This window comes from Equus caballus, chromosome 19 (genome assembly GCF_041296265.1).
Source record: "Equus caballus isolate H_3958 breed thoroughbred chromosome 19, TB-T2T, whole genome shotgun sequence".
NCBI lineage: Eukaryota > Metazoa > Chordata > Mammalia > Perissodactyla > Equidae > Equus > Equus caballus.
The window spans coordinates 32,952,322-32,966,682 of record NC_091702.1 but is presented as its reverse complement, the minus strand read 5'-3'; positions in this window follow the sequence as shown (position 1 = coordinate 32,966,682).

Sequence of the window (14,361 nt, the reverse complement as noted above, 5' to 3'; positions counted from 1 at the left end):
AAGCGTCCTGCGTTGCGCGTGGGTGCCCAAGGTGAGGTGCCCTCGAAGCCGTGCGTCCTTCTCCCAGGGCTCTGGTACTGAGAGGTTCACAGGCCTGAAATGAGGAGGGAGACGGATGAATCACTGATGGATTGATGGATTCATCCAGTCATGCATGCAGGCAATAAGTATTTCTCCAGCGCCTTCTAAGCACCTGGGTGGAGTCAGCCAACACAACAAAGGTCCTCATACTCGCAGACCTAGAGTGGGAGGGTGTTGGGTAGGAAATAAACAATGAACTTAAGATCATATATTGATGCTTAGCCCTAAGTAATCTAAATCACCTCGTGCTACACACCATTAAAAGAAAAATTTCTTTGACAAATTTCTCTCCAGCACTTACCAAGGGAACCAGCAAGTGGCAAAAGGATGCTGATACAGGGAGGGTATGGGCGTGAAGGGCTAGGCAGGTGGGAAACAGAACGCCTACATAAGCAGGGAAACTTTCTTCACTCGTAAAACATAATTTATCTTAGTCATCCAGGCTTCTCGGAATTTCCTAACTGACCCTCCCCCCTCTTTAGCTGCTAATTTTAGACAAGTAAGAAAGGATGGCAGTTTTGTTCCACGAGGTCATCAAAACACTTTTGCCTACTCGTTTAATTTAACAGTCAGTTCCTGGCAGAGTGGTTGAGATGCCAGATGTGGTGACTGTCGGTCAGAAGAAAAGCACACATCTGGAAAACAAATGATAGGGATGCACGAATGTCCTAAGTGGGAGTAACAAGGTTTAGTGCTCTGACAGTCGTGCCCAGTATGTCTAATTAACAGGGAAGCATGAAGCAGTGACAGAAGGGATCCAAACCAGGGCACAGGAGGACAGGATCCACTGCAAGCAGGCCCTGGCCAGTCATTTTTCTTAAGCTGCAAAGCGGAATAACTTGTTCCGTATTTAGTTTGAGGACATTTGTGTGTGTGTGTGCAATTTGAAACTACCCGCTCCTTGAAGTGGCGTCCCATGCAAGGTCTACATTCACACGCAGGATTTATATGCGGACAAACCAGCACCCCATGATTTATCTATAGGTAGGGGCAAGTTCAGAAAACTTCTATCAATGGTCATACCAAATTCAATACACTTTTATTTTTTTATAACAAATACTTTGTAAAGCCCCTTTACTATCTTGAAATGAAATTCATAGTACGGTAGTGCTCCCTATTCTGCAGGGCATACGTTCCATGACCCCCAGGGGATGCCTGAAATCGTGGACAGTACTATACCTACATACCCATGAGAAAGTTTAGTTTACAAATCAGGCGCAGTAAGAGATGAACAACAACTAATGATAAAATACAACAATGATAACAACATACTGTAATAAAAGTTACTGTAGATCTTAGCAGCCTCGGCATGTGATTTTTTTTCTTTGCTTATTAAGTCGAAAACTTTCACCTTTTCACTTAAAGGAAGCACTTTCTGGCTTCTCTTGGCATATCCGAATTGCCAGCGTCACTACTTTTGCACTTTGGGGCCATTATGAAGTAAAACAGGGTGACTTGAACACAAGTACTTCAATATCACAACAGTGATCTGATGACCGGCTATTACGTGGCTAGCAGGTGGGTGACTGGACAATACTGAACAAAGTGACGATTCACTTCCAGGAGGGATGGAGCAGGATGGCCAATGTTTCATCACTGCTACTCAGAAAGGGGAGCAATTTAAAACTTACGAATTTTTTATTTCTGGAATTTTCCATTTAATATTACCAGACCACAGTTCACTGACAGTGACTGAAACCATGGAAAGCAAAACTGTGGATGGGGGGGGAACCCTACTGTAATATAATCTACATAATATCTACATACATAATTGCAAAAGCCGTACAGATATGTAGATAGATATCATATAATATCTGTCAATGCCTCCCAGTAAAGACCCTTGGGAACACACTTGTAGCTGAACAAGTTAAATTTAGTGCTCATTACAAGGAGGGAGAATACACACCGTAGGAAGCGTGATAGAAAGGACTCGCAGGATTTAGGTTTGTGTTAGGTGACTTTCGGGGGGATTCATGGAAGCGGTGTTTTGCTTTGGATTGGATGCTGTCAAGAAGCAGGAATCATTCTGCAACTGGGTATTTTAAGAAATGTTATCCAGAAGGGGGGCAGACCGGGGTGAGGCTAAAGCTATCACTAGAAAGGAGCCGCAGTCACTGGACTCAGCCAAGATGGGGAGATGTTTCGTCATTTCTACGGTTTGGACCATGTTCACATTTTGTGTGTTCAGACAAGATTGCAGCGTGCTCTTGTTTTTATCTAGATCCATCAAGGTCACGGAATGACCTTGTCTGATACAGATGTCATGTGAAATTGTTGATGTGCAATAGGAGAACACGATGCTGAGTGGTGAGTGCCAGGCTGGCTCCCAGGTGTCAGGGACTGATTTCTCGTTCTCATATCCAAACTAAAATAAAAAGGGAGAGATAAAAATGATCAATAATAAAATAATATACATTGCCCTATGTCAATGCTCCAGCATAACTCTGCTAGAATACATAATAGAATCAAATGGTTGCACCCCCTTATAGGAGTCAGTTTGGATTCAAATAAGAAGATTGGGAGTGTTTCCCTACAATAAATCAGAAGAACGAGAGAGGTTCCAGTTCACGTCGGAATTAACATTACTGTCAAGATATGTAATAACTCACCAGGCTGATTCATATACAATGAGAGAAAGACAGGATGGCCCTAATGGAAACAGGAATAACAGGTTAAGCAAATTATAGGCTGTCAAAGAAGAAAATATAAGAAAGAACAATATTCTCGTAAGAGCATTGGCCTTATTTATAGGAGTAGTTGCAAAAAATTCCTTCTGCGTGTCACGGAACAAGGTAGTGATGAAGTATCTCCGAGGCCGCCTCTCCTGTCTGGAAATTTCAATCCTCCTCCAAGGCATGCATGCTACTATTCAAAAAGACCTTTGAAGACCATATGTAATAGATCCCAAGATAATGCATATTTCAGTATAATGGGATTTGCTCTGGACCCCTGACCAGCCCTGGTTCCCAAAACTGAGTCTCAAACTGAGGCAGACTAAAAGGATAATAACACTTACCCAACAGGGCAGGTGCTATGATTAGAGATGATGTTTGGGGCGTGCATGGTTCATGGTCTCTCGAAGCTAGCCATTGTCATCATTTTGGTCTGCGCGTGCACACACACACACGTGCACACGCACACTGAAAACACAGATGGAGAGAGAGGGTGTATGCTTGCTTGGATCTCCATGCCTGAGTGGAAGGTGCCTGATGGATCGTGTGTGGTGGTGCTTGGAGCAGACTCCCAGGCAGCGCTGTTGCAGGCTGTAGGCAGTGTGGGTCTGGTATGGGGGGATGATGGGGGATGCAGAGGACAGGTTGGACATAACGGAATTGGGACTTGCCCAGTTGGATATATGGATAGTTGTCTACAACATGCTTTAATATATTTACCTTTGAGCCTTTTTTTGATAGTACAGACCTCCTGGAAAATGGCTTTTTATTAACAATGCAAAAATGCAACCCTCCATTTTACACGATTGAGTTTTGGATCATTTATTTATTTATTTATTTATTTACTGCAGGGGAAGGTTCACCCTAAGCTAACATCTGTTGCCAATCTTCCTCTTTCCCTTTTTTCCTTCCTTTCTGCCCCCAAAGCCCCAGTACTTAGTTGTGTGTAGTTGTAAGTTCTAGTTCCTCTATGTGAGCTGCTGCCACAGCATGGCTACTGACAGATGTGTGGTGTGGTGCCATGTCCAGGAGCCAAACCCGGGCCGCAGAAGCAGAGAGCACCAAACTTTACCCACTTGGCCATCAGGACTGGTTCTGGACCCCATTTATTTCACTGTGGCCTGGGGTTATTTTGTTTCACCAAGTGGTGAAGAATAGAGGCTGGATTAGAAGAGAATACAAAAGTTTTTAGAGAATTTAGATCTTCAAAGGTGGACCTCTTGGGACCGTATCAGAGTAACAGTGAAAATCCTGAAAAACGGTAAGGAATCCAAAATACATAAAATAATACATAGTTTTCACAAAGTGTTTTCTTTGAATTGTGCTAAACATGTGGTGCTAATTTTTTTAAATGGCCTATAAAACTATGTTGCCAACAAATTATAGCTGAGGCTCAATCTGTGGAACATACAACGACATGGGAAAAGGGAATTATTTTTCCTATGAAATTCGTTTTTAAGGGTTTCGCATACTGTCAACACCACTGTCAGTAATTTTGAAAATAAATTTCCACCCTGGATTTTTTCATTCCTTAACCTTATCCGTGTGATCAGAGAGCTTTCTCATCCCACAGGGCCTCTCATCCACTGGTAATGAAAATTTGCTTGCCTGATTTTATTACACAGCTGATATTCAACTGCTGTCACCTTCTTGTCGATTTTCCTTAGAACAGTATCATCAAAATTCAGTGGGATAAAAAAATCATTTCAGTTGTATTTTTTCCTATCATCCTTCTAATAACCTATCGTTCACTGGTAATTGGAGTTTTTTTCTACAATGTGTTGCTTACCCTATTTGGCAAGCACGTATATTATTTTGAAAGAAAACAGCAACAACTTTATCTTCAACTCAAAGATGTTTTTTAACATTCAGTGAAAATTCTCATTTTCCAACTCTTCCTTTAAATCTCAGAAGTATGATATGCTGTCAACTTTATAAACGTGTCTCTTTGCAAAATCTTCACTTTATCTTCTTAGAGTCACTTATTAAAAAAAGAAGTGCAGAGTTGGCATGTTGGCAACTGTTCGTATGTGAGCAGATATGAAACCAAATTTCCAATATGCACCTGATGGTTGTTGACCCTTTTCCTTTCTATTTGACGTTGTGTCATTCAGGCTAAATCAGTGTATTCCTGTGTGAGTGTGGACTCTCCGTGAAGATGACAGTACCAGTGCAGACTCCAGCAATCAAGCAGGATCGCCATCGGTGACTTCTCAAGTTGTGAACTTATAGGAGAGTTTTACATAAAACACAGCACAATCTTTTCTTAATGTATGCAGTTGTTGTTTCCTAGGAAATTTGGTACTTACTAAACCTTGCCAAAAAGACCCCAAAACTTTGTGTTCATTTGTAAAATGGAGTTAGTTCTGAGCTCAAATAATTACAAGCAGGTTTTTCACCTACATAATTCCAGGTTCAGTTAGATTCTAGAGTTGGATTGTTATAAACAGGTTTTTGACTTGTATTTGAAAGTCCTGAGGGACACAAGAGAACTCCTTTATCATGCCAGTCTGGCCCCACTAAATGCCAGCAGTAACCCCTATTCATTATGACACAAAAAATTACAAGTTTCCAGCATACCCCTGGGAGTAGGATCGCCCTGCAGGGAACCGTTAATTTTTACAAAGACACACACATCTGTGGTTTGCAATCTAAGTTACACCTGATTTACATAAAAATACAGTCACAGAAACACGATCAGGGCTCTTTTAAGACCTAATGAGGCTCAGGCCCTTACTTTGGAGGCCCTATCTTAGTCATATCAAGCATATTGAAATGCACCCTCATCCTACAGTAAATATTAATAGCTACACCTGTTATGTGCCAGGCATATTGTAAGTCTTTTACAACAATCCTCTGAAGTAGGTACCATTATTATTCCCATTTTACAAATGAAGGACAGGCACAGAGAGGTTCAGTGATGTGCCCAAAACCACACAGCTAGTGAGTGGTGGAGCCAAAAGACAAAGGTAGGCATTCTGATGCCAACATACTATGGCCTATAAAGCTCTCGTAGAGTGCTTTATGTAAGAAGAATTAAAGGTAATGTTTATGAGTTAGTTGAGTTGCAGATGACTTAACCTTGGTCAATTTCAGCTGTGCAGTTTTGTTTTGTATTTTGAGCCCATCATTTAATTTGAGGTCTCGACATTATTGGAAGGCCCTCAGATCCCCCAGCACCAAACATACACCATCTAAAGCCTACAACAGCATCTTCCATGCAATCGGGGAGACCCACGCAGGCACTCACCTTCTCTCTCCTTCTGTGTGTGTGTGTGTGTATGCGCACCTGTGTATCAAAACAATGACAATGGCTAGCTTCTAGAACACTGTGATCCATGCAATCATTATCCCTAATTTTAGCACCCACCCTGTGGGATAAACAGTAGCTCAATTTATAGATGAGGAAACGGGTGTCAGAGTGATTAAGTGACTCACCCAATGTTACACATAGCTTAAGAAATGACAGGGCTGAGAATTTTTGGTTCCAAAGCCTCTGCCCCTCCCCTGCCCCGCTTTTCTGTCTCTTTGCCTAACACTCCTTCTCCAGTCATGGAACCTCACCGTGTTTCCAGGTGTCTTGCCACCTAGTTCCCATCAGCAGAGATCGCAGCTACTGGTTCTTTCCCTACAGCCACTGTCATGCCATTCCAGAATAGGATTAAGCCCTGGTACACTCGTTACAGCACAGCCAACGGCAGAGGTCATTCTGGAGGGAGAACTCCAGAGGATGGTTTTATCAACACCAGACCTTACCTGCTCTTCTTTTCCTGGGCACTAAAAATTACCTGTCACTTCTCCTGACCACACTCTCTTCTTAGGGACCCCTCTCTCCACAGTCATGGGGCCATGACTGCACCAAGTGGCCTCACATCCTGGTTGTCTGAACCCCAGAGGATTCAAAGCATGGGGTGTGGGTGTTACCAACGGGTTGCCGTCTCTGGAGACCTAGATGGATTCCATGGGCCCTTCAGCTGGAGATCTCAGAGAATGAGGCCAAAACAACCAAATTTTATCGGGCAAGTGATAAACTAGAGAAAGGTGAGAGAAGGGAGGGAGTGGAGACAGAGGCAGAGAGAAGCAAACAAGAGAGACCTTGCAGACCCAGAGAGAGGGAGCACACATAGGCACAGAAACAAGAGGAAGAAACTTGGTCCTTGGCTAACATCACCCTGATCCCAAAACCAGACAAGGACAACACAAAGAAGCAAAATTACAGGCCAATATCACTGATGAACACGCGCAAAAATCCTCAACAAACTATTGGCAAACCGAGCACAGTAATACGTTAAAAGGGTCATACTCCAAAATGGTATAACCACTTTGAACAATGGCTTAGCACTCTGTTATAAACAGACACTTCCCACAGGATCCAGCAATTCTCCTCCCAGAGGAATGAAAATGTATATCCACACCAAGTCTTGAATACAAATTTTCATACCAGATTTATTCATATTAACTAAACAATGGGAAAAATCCAAACATCCACCAATAGGTGAATGGACAAATTATGGTATATCCATACAATGGACTGCTGCTTAGTGATGAAAAGTAATGAACTAGGAATACATTCATCAACGTGGACAAATCATAAAGGCATGCTCAGCTAAACTAAAGAATCCAGACACAAGGCTGTATACAGTGTGATTTCACCTTTAGGAAATTCTAGGAAAGAAAAAGCTATCTATAACAACAGGGAGCAGGGCAGTGGGACCTGGGCCAGGGTCTAGAAGGGGCACAGGGAGCTTTTTGGGATGATGCAAATGTCTTATATTTTCATTGTGGTGATGATTAATCAGGTGTTTAGATTTGTCAGTACTCATCAAACTGTACTTAAAATGAGTGAATTTTGTTGAATGTAAATTATATCTCAATAAAGCTAATGTAGAAAAAAAACCAATCATATACCATGATCAAGTGGGATTTATACCAGGGACGCAGAGAAGGCTCAACATCTGCAAATCAATCAATGTGATACACCACGTTAAAGAAATGAAGAATAAAAACCACATGATCATCTCAATGGATGGAGAGAAAGCATTTGACAAGATCCAACAACCATTTATGATAAAAACTCTCAATAAAATGGGTATAGAAGGAAAGTACCTCAACATATAAAGGCCATATATAGCAAACTCACAGCCAACATCATGCTCAATGGTGAAAAATGAAAGCCATCCTTCTGAGAACAGGAGCAAGACAAGAGTGCCCATTTTCGCCTCTCTTATTCAACATTGTACTGGAGTTTTTGGCCAGAGCAATTAGGCAGGGAAAAGAAATAAAAGGTATCCAAATTAGAAAGGAAGAAGTGAAACTCTTGCTGTTTGCAGATGATATGATTCTATATAGAGAAAACCTAAAGAATCAATCAGAAAACTATTAGAAATAATCAACAACTACAGCAAAGTCGCAGGGTGCAAAATCAACTTACAAAAATCAGTTGCATCTCTATACTGTAATAACGAACTAGCAGAAATAGAATTGAAGGATACAATCCCCTTTATAACTGCAACAAAAATAAAATATCTAAGAATAAATATAACCAAGGGGGTGGAAGACCTATACGCTGAAAACTATGAGACATTATTGAAAGAAATCAAAGAAGACATAAAGAAATGGGAAGATACTCCATGCATATAAATTAGAAGAATAAACATAATTAAAATATCCATATTACCTAAAGCAATCTACAGATTCAGTGCAATCCCAATGAGAATTCCAATGACATTCTTCATGGAAACAGAACAAAGAATCCTAACATTTACATGAAAGAACAAAAGACCCTGAATAGTGAAAGCAATTTTGAGAATGAGAAGAAAGCTACAGGCATCAAAATCCCTGACTTAATATTACACTACAAAGCTATAGTAATCAAAACAGCATGGTACTGGCACAAAAACAGATACACAGATCAATGGAACAGAATTGAAAGCCCAGAAGTAAAACCATACATCTATGGACAGCTAATCTTCGACAAAGGAGCCAAGAACATACAATGGAGGAAGGGAAGTCTCTTCAATAAATGGTGTTGGGGAAACTGGACAGCCCCCCGCAAAAGAATGAAAGTAGGCCGTTATCTTACACTATACACAAAAATTAACTCAAAATGGATTAAAGACTTGAAGGTAAGATCTGAAACCATAAAACTCCTAGAACAAAACGTAGGCAGTACACTCTTTGACATCAGTCTTAGCAGTATCTTTTCGAAAACCATGGCTACTCAGGCATGGGAAACAAAAGGAAAAAATTTACAAATGGGACTACATCAGAGTAAAGAGCTTCTGCAAGGCAAAGGAAACCATGAACAAAACGAAAAGACAACCCACCAACTGGGAGAAAAATGTGTGCAGATCATATATCCTACAAGGGGTTAATCTCCAAAATAAATAAAGAACACATACAACTCAACAACAACAAAAAACCAAACAATTCGATCAAAAAATGGGCAGAGGATATGAACACATTTCCAAAGAAAATATACAGATGGCCAACAGGCGCATGAAAAGATGTTTAACAACACTAATCATTGGGGAAATATAAATCAAAACTACAATCACCTTACACCTGTTAGAATGGCTATAATTACCAAGACAAAAATAACAAATGTTGAAGAGGATGTGGAGAAGAGGGAATCCTCTTACACTGCTGGTGGGACTGCAAACTGGTGCAGCCACTATGGAAAACAATACGGAGATGTCTCAAAAAATTAAAAATAGAAATACTATATGATTCAGCTATCTCACTACGGGGTATTTATCCAAAGAATTTGAAATCATCAATTCAAAGAGACTTATGCACCCCTGTGTTCACTGCAGTAACATTCACAATAGCCAAGATACGGAAGCAACCCAAGTGCCAATCAACTCATGAATGAATAAAGAAGATGTGGTAAATATATACTAGAGAATACTACTCAGCCATAAAAAAAAGACAAAATCATCCCATTTGCAACCACATGGATGGACCTTGAGGGTGTTATGTTAAGCAAAGTAAGACACAGAAAGACCGACACTGCAGGGTTTCACTCATATGTGGAAGATAAACAAACACACGGACAAAGAGAACAGATTAGTGGTTGCCAGAGCGGGAGAGGATTGGGAGTGGGAGTGGGCGAAAGGAGTATTGTGGCACATATGAATGGTGACAATAAAAATTAGACTATTGGTGGCGAGCACCATGCAGTCTATACAGAAACTGATAGATAATAATATACACCTGAAATTTCACAATGTTATAAACCATTATGACCTCAATAAAATAATCTTTAAAAAGAAACTTGGTCCTTGCCTTCCCAATCCCCAGCTCCTCGCAAGGTCTCCTTCCCCTTCTTATCCTTAGACTCTGTGAAATCGGCCAGTATCTTTCCAGTAAATTCCTTTCTTGCAACCAAAGTTCCCTGCATCCCCTGCTCAGCCCCACTGCAGCCCTAGGTGCTGGACCCCTGCACGGGAACAAAAAGCACCAGCTCATTAGCCCAGCTCCCCACCCCCCAGTCTGGCAGGCATTAAAGTGAGTTTTCCAAGGCCCTGTCATCTGTTTGCCCTGAGTCACAACCACTTAGCCCCAGGGCCTTACCGGGGGTGCTGGGCTCTGCTCGTAGCCCCACCGTGGGCTCCAAGTCTAGCCCCACCATGGACCCCGACCCACTTTTCTCTAGCTAAGCCCTATCCATTCAGCGGCTGGATCTGCTCCCTGAGGTCCTCCCTGCATGCTCCCTCCGCCAGTTCCAGACTCCAAAGACTCAGCAGTGACACAAATGGCTCAAACCGGCCCTGCCCCACTCACTGGATGGAACTCTCAGTTCAGAGGCTCAACTAGTTACCTGATCTTGCTGGGCCCACACAACGAAGCATCTCACAGCCGGTAAAGTGATGGTCGCCTGGTGATTGGAAACACATTCACAAATCTACATCATAGAGAGTATGTATGTAGACATGCTTGTAGCAGACATGTCTTCATAGGAAACAGTCATAAGCATCGTGGCTGACTTTTCTTTGTTTCTTTTCCTGCTTAAACATTCTTCTGGTTTTACTACTCATCACAACATGGACCAATCTCACAGAGACAAAGATAAAAGGCACCAGACACCTAAGAGCAGATACTGTGTAACTCCACAAAAACAGGGGAACCAATCCATGATGACAGGAATCAGAACAGTGTGAATTTCTGTGTTGACTGGGAGGGGCATTTGGGGGTGCTGGAAATCTTCTCTCTGGATCTGGGGGGGTGGTCAAACAGGTTTATACAAATGCAAAAATTTGTCAAGCAGTACCCTTAAGATTAGTGCACTTGGGGCCGGCCCGGTGGCACAGTGGTTAAGTTCGCACGTTCAGCTTCAGCAGGCCAGGGTTCACTGGTTCGGATCCCAGGTGCAGAAACCGCACTGCTTGACAAGCCATGCTGTGGTACACGTCCCACATATAAAATAGAGGAAGATAGGCATGAACGTTAGCTCAGGGCCAGTCTTGTTCAGCAAAAAAGAGGAAGATTGCTGGCAGATGTTAGCTCAGGGCTAATCATCCTCAAAAAAAAAAAAAAAAAAAAGATTAGTGCACTCAATTGCGTTTAAATTATACCTCAATTAAAATGTACCAAAACAATTATTATGGGTTCCTCTCTTCCTCAAGAGTATTTCCCAAGTGGTATACTCGTCACCTTGCTGATCCGACTTCTGAATTCCTGGGTCCCTTTTCCTCCTTTCTGTACATGGAGAGTCTCCTTGCTGGAAGCTTGGTTTAGAGCTGAGAGCTACCAAGTGGAATTAAAATATTCTTGAGGGACTGTAGCCTCTACGTTCCATGTGGCAGGTATCAAGTTATTGCCTCCCTGCTTGAAGTCTATTGCTCTGTGGTAAGGGGACCAGGACCCTAAAATATTTCTCCTGTGGCAGCTGGCCGAATGCTAGGCTTTCTCAGTCGTGGGCACTGGAAGGAGGCAGGAGGAGGAAGGGGCCAGCTTCCAGCTTCCAGTGCGCTCGCCTGGGCAGCCTCCTGCAGCACAAGACTTCAGCAGCTCCCGGTGCAGCTGCACACACGGTTCTCGCAGCACCCAGCAGCCAGCAGCACCAACATCTGTCCCTGGGCAGCCCCCCTGACCCTCCAGCCCAGGGAACTCTTTCTCAGTGAGTCCCGCTGGCACAGCACCTCAGCAGACACAAGAGAGATGGCCTCTTTCTCTGCCATGTGAGGATATAACGAGGAGGTGGCCATTTGGGTGGCTCCACCTGCATGACTAATCACCTCCCCATCCACCGAGCCCTGGCTGCACCTTCTTCAGTGAGGTCTGGATCTCAGCCACACAGAGGGAGATCTTCTTTCAGATTCTCTCCTTCTGTGAGTGCTCTGCCTCAGCTCTAGGGGTAGTGGCTGCTCCCTACCTCCGTGTTTCCTGTATTCATTCGAATTTTCTCCACCAACTACTAGCCCGCCTTCCTTTATCTCAAGCCCCTCTTACAGTTAATAATTATTTATGTTCAGCTTACCCTGTTCAAGTCACTGTGTGGTTTCTGTCTCCTGACTGGACCCTGACTGACACATTCCCCTTGTGGGGTTTGGGGGTGTGGGCTTTGCAAATAGAAGTAGCGATTGTCTGAGTGGTGATGCACTGGGTAGAAGGCTCGGTTACACATGCTGCGTGATCCCGGGTGTCTTGGTCCATTCGGGCTGCTATAAAAAATGCCATAGACTGGGTGACTTAAAGAGCAAATGTTTATTTCTCCTAGTTCTGGGGACGGGAAGTCCAAGATCAGGGTGCCAGCGTGGTGGAGTTCTTGGTGAAGGCCCTCTTCCTGGTTTGCAGATGGCCACCTCCTCGTTGTACCCTCACATGGCAGAGAAAGAGACCATCTCTCTTGTGTCTCTTCCTATAAGGGCACTACTCCCATTCATGAGGGCTCCACCCTCATGACTAATCACCTCCCAAAGACCCCCACTCTGAAGACCATCACATAGGGGGTTAGGATGTCAAAATATGAATTTTGAGGAGGACACAAACATTCAGACCAAACATGGGAATGCCACTTTTCCTCTCGGGCCTCAGTTTCTCCTGGGGCAAAATGGAGACTGTGGCCACTTATCCTCTTCTGACTTCACGGAGATGTTGTGGGAACAAAGTGGGAGCAGTGTGAGTTCCTCGGTGGAAAGGTGCTGCTAAAATTCCTTGTTGTCACTCTAACCATAATGAAGCCTTTCTCTTAAACACCCACCAGCCCAGTATCACTGCCTGCTGAAGTGGCTCATAAAATTGACCGTCATGTAAACCGAGGCCTCTGCATTAGTCACACAGCCTCCCCTCCCCGCCACTGCAGGGAGGGAGGAGGTGGGTGGAGGAATGCAAGAGGGCCTGGAGGCTTTTGGAGGTGAGCAGAGGTAGCAGGACCTCTGGGAGATTCAAGGCAAGGGTGGATTTTAAGGCCCACACCCTGTCTACACCCTCAGATTAAGCTAAGAGTAGGGGTTTACTTAGCTCCAAATTTGTGACACTGTTCCCCAGCATACATTTGACACTGATCGGTGCTGAAATGTGATGCCCTTGTGCAGGATCTCAGCACTGCGCAACTCCAGGTGGTGCCGTGCACATCCCTGGTGTTTTGCAAATAGCACTCCCTGGTGTTGTGCAGTGTACAGCCTGTGCAGCCATACACAGTAGCTCTGCCCAGTTGAGTGAGCCTGAGGCTCTGGCCACAAGTCCCGTGTGGGCCATCTTCTCCAAGGTCCTGAAGGAAAGTCCCTTCCAGCAAATTTATGACACAGAGAACTTGTGCCGAGCCTCCAGGGGCCACAGAACAAACATACTGCTTTCCACCTGAGTGTCTTCTGACAGCCGAAGGGCAGAGTACCTTCCCCAGTTTCCTTCCCTGCCCGTAGTTCTTCCACCAGTACCACCATGTGTAGCCTCACAAAATTCCTCATCTATTAGCATGATATATCCCACAGCACTACTTCAGAGCAAGGAACCCATCTCATGGCAAAGGAAGTGTGAACTGGACATAGGATTGCAGGATCCACTGACCATACTGTGTTCTTCAGCACCCAGAAATAGCCTAAGAGAACATTGGAATGACCTCTCATTTAAGGCACCAGCTTGAAGACAACACCCTGTGGGGTTGAGGTACATCCTCTAAGATGAAGTATAGGCACTGGCCATGATCTATAGGTTGTTCCCTCAGTAGCTGTCTGACACGGGTCCAGAAACCAAGAAGTAGAAGTAGGATCGACCCTCCCCACCATCACTCCATAAGGTGTCTACTGACCTTGAAGCTCCACCTACCTGGACCCTTTGGAATCCTATGCCAGTGGGCCAGTAAGCAAACGTTATCAGCTGTGAGTGCTAATTGACTCTGCCATGAAGAGCTGGGGTTGCTACATGATGGGCACAAGAAGGACTATGACTGAATCTCAGAGGTTCCATGCCCAGTGACAATGGTGAGCAGGCAAATACTGCAATCACTGCCCAACAAGAGCAGGGTGGCTGAGGCCCAGATCCCTTGGGATGATTGACTAGGTGTCCCCACCAGGCAACCAACCCACACCAATCAAAGCGCTGGCTGATAAATCTATAATGGTGTTGGGAGAGGGAGAGGATAAATACTAATTTCATCTTTGGGACT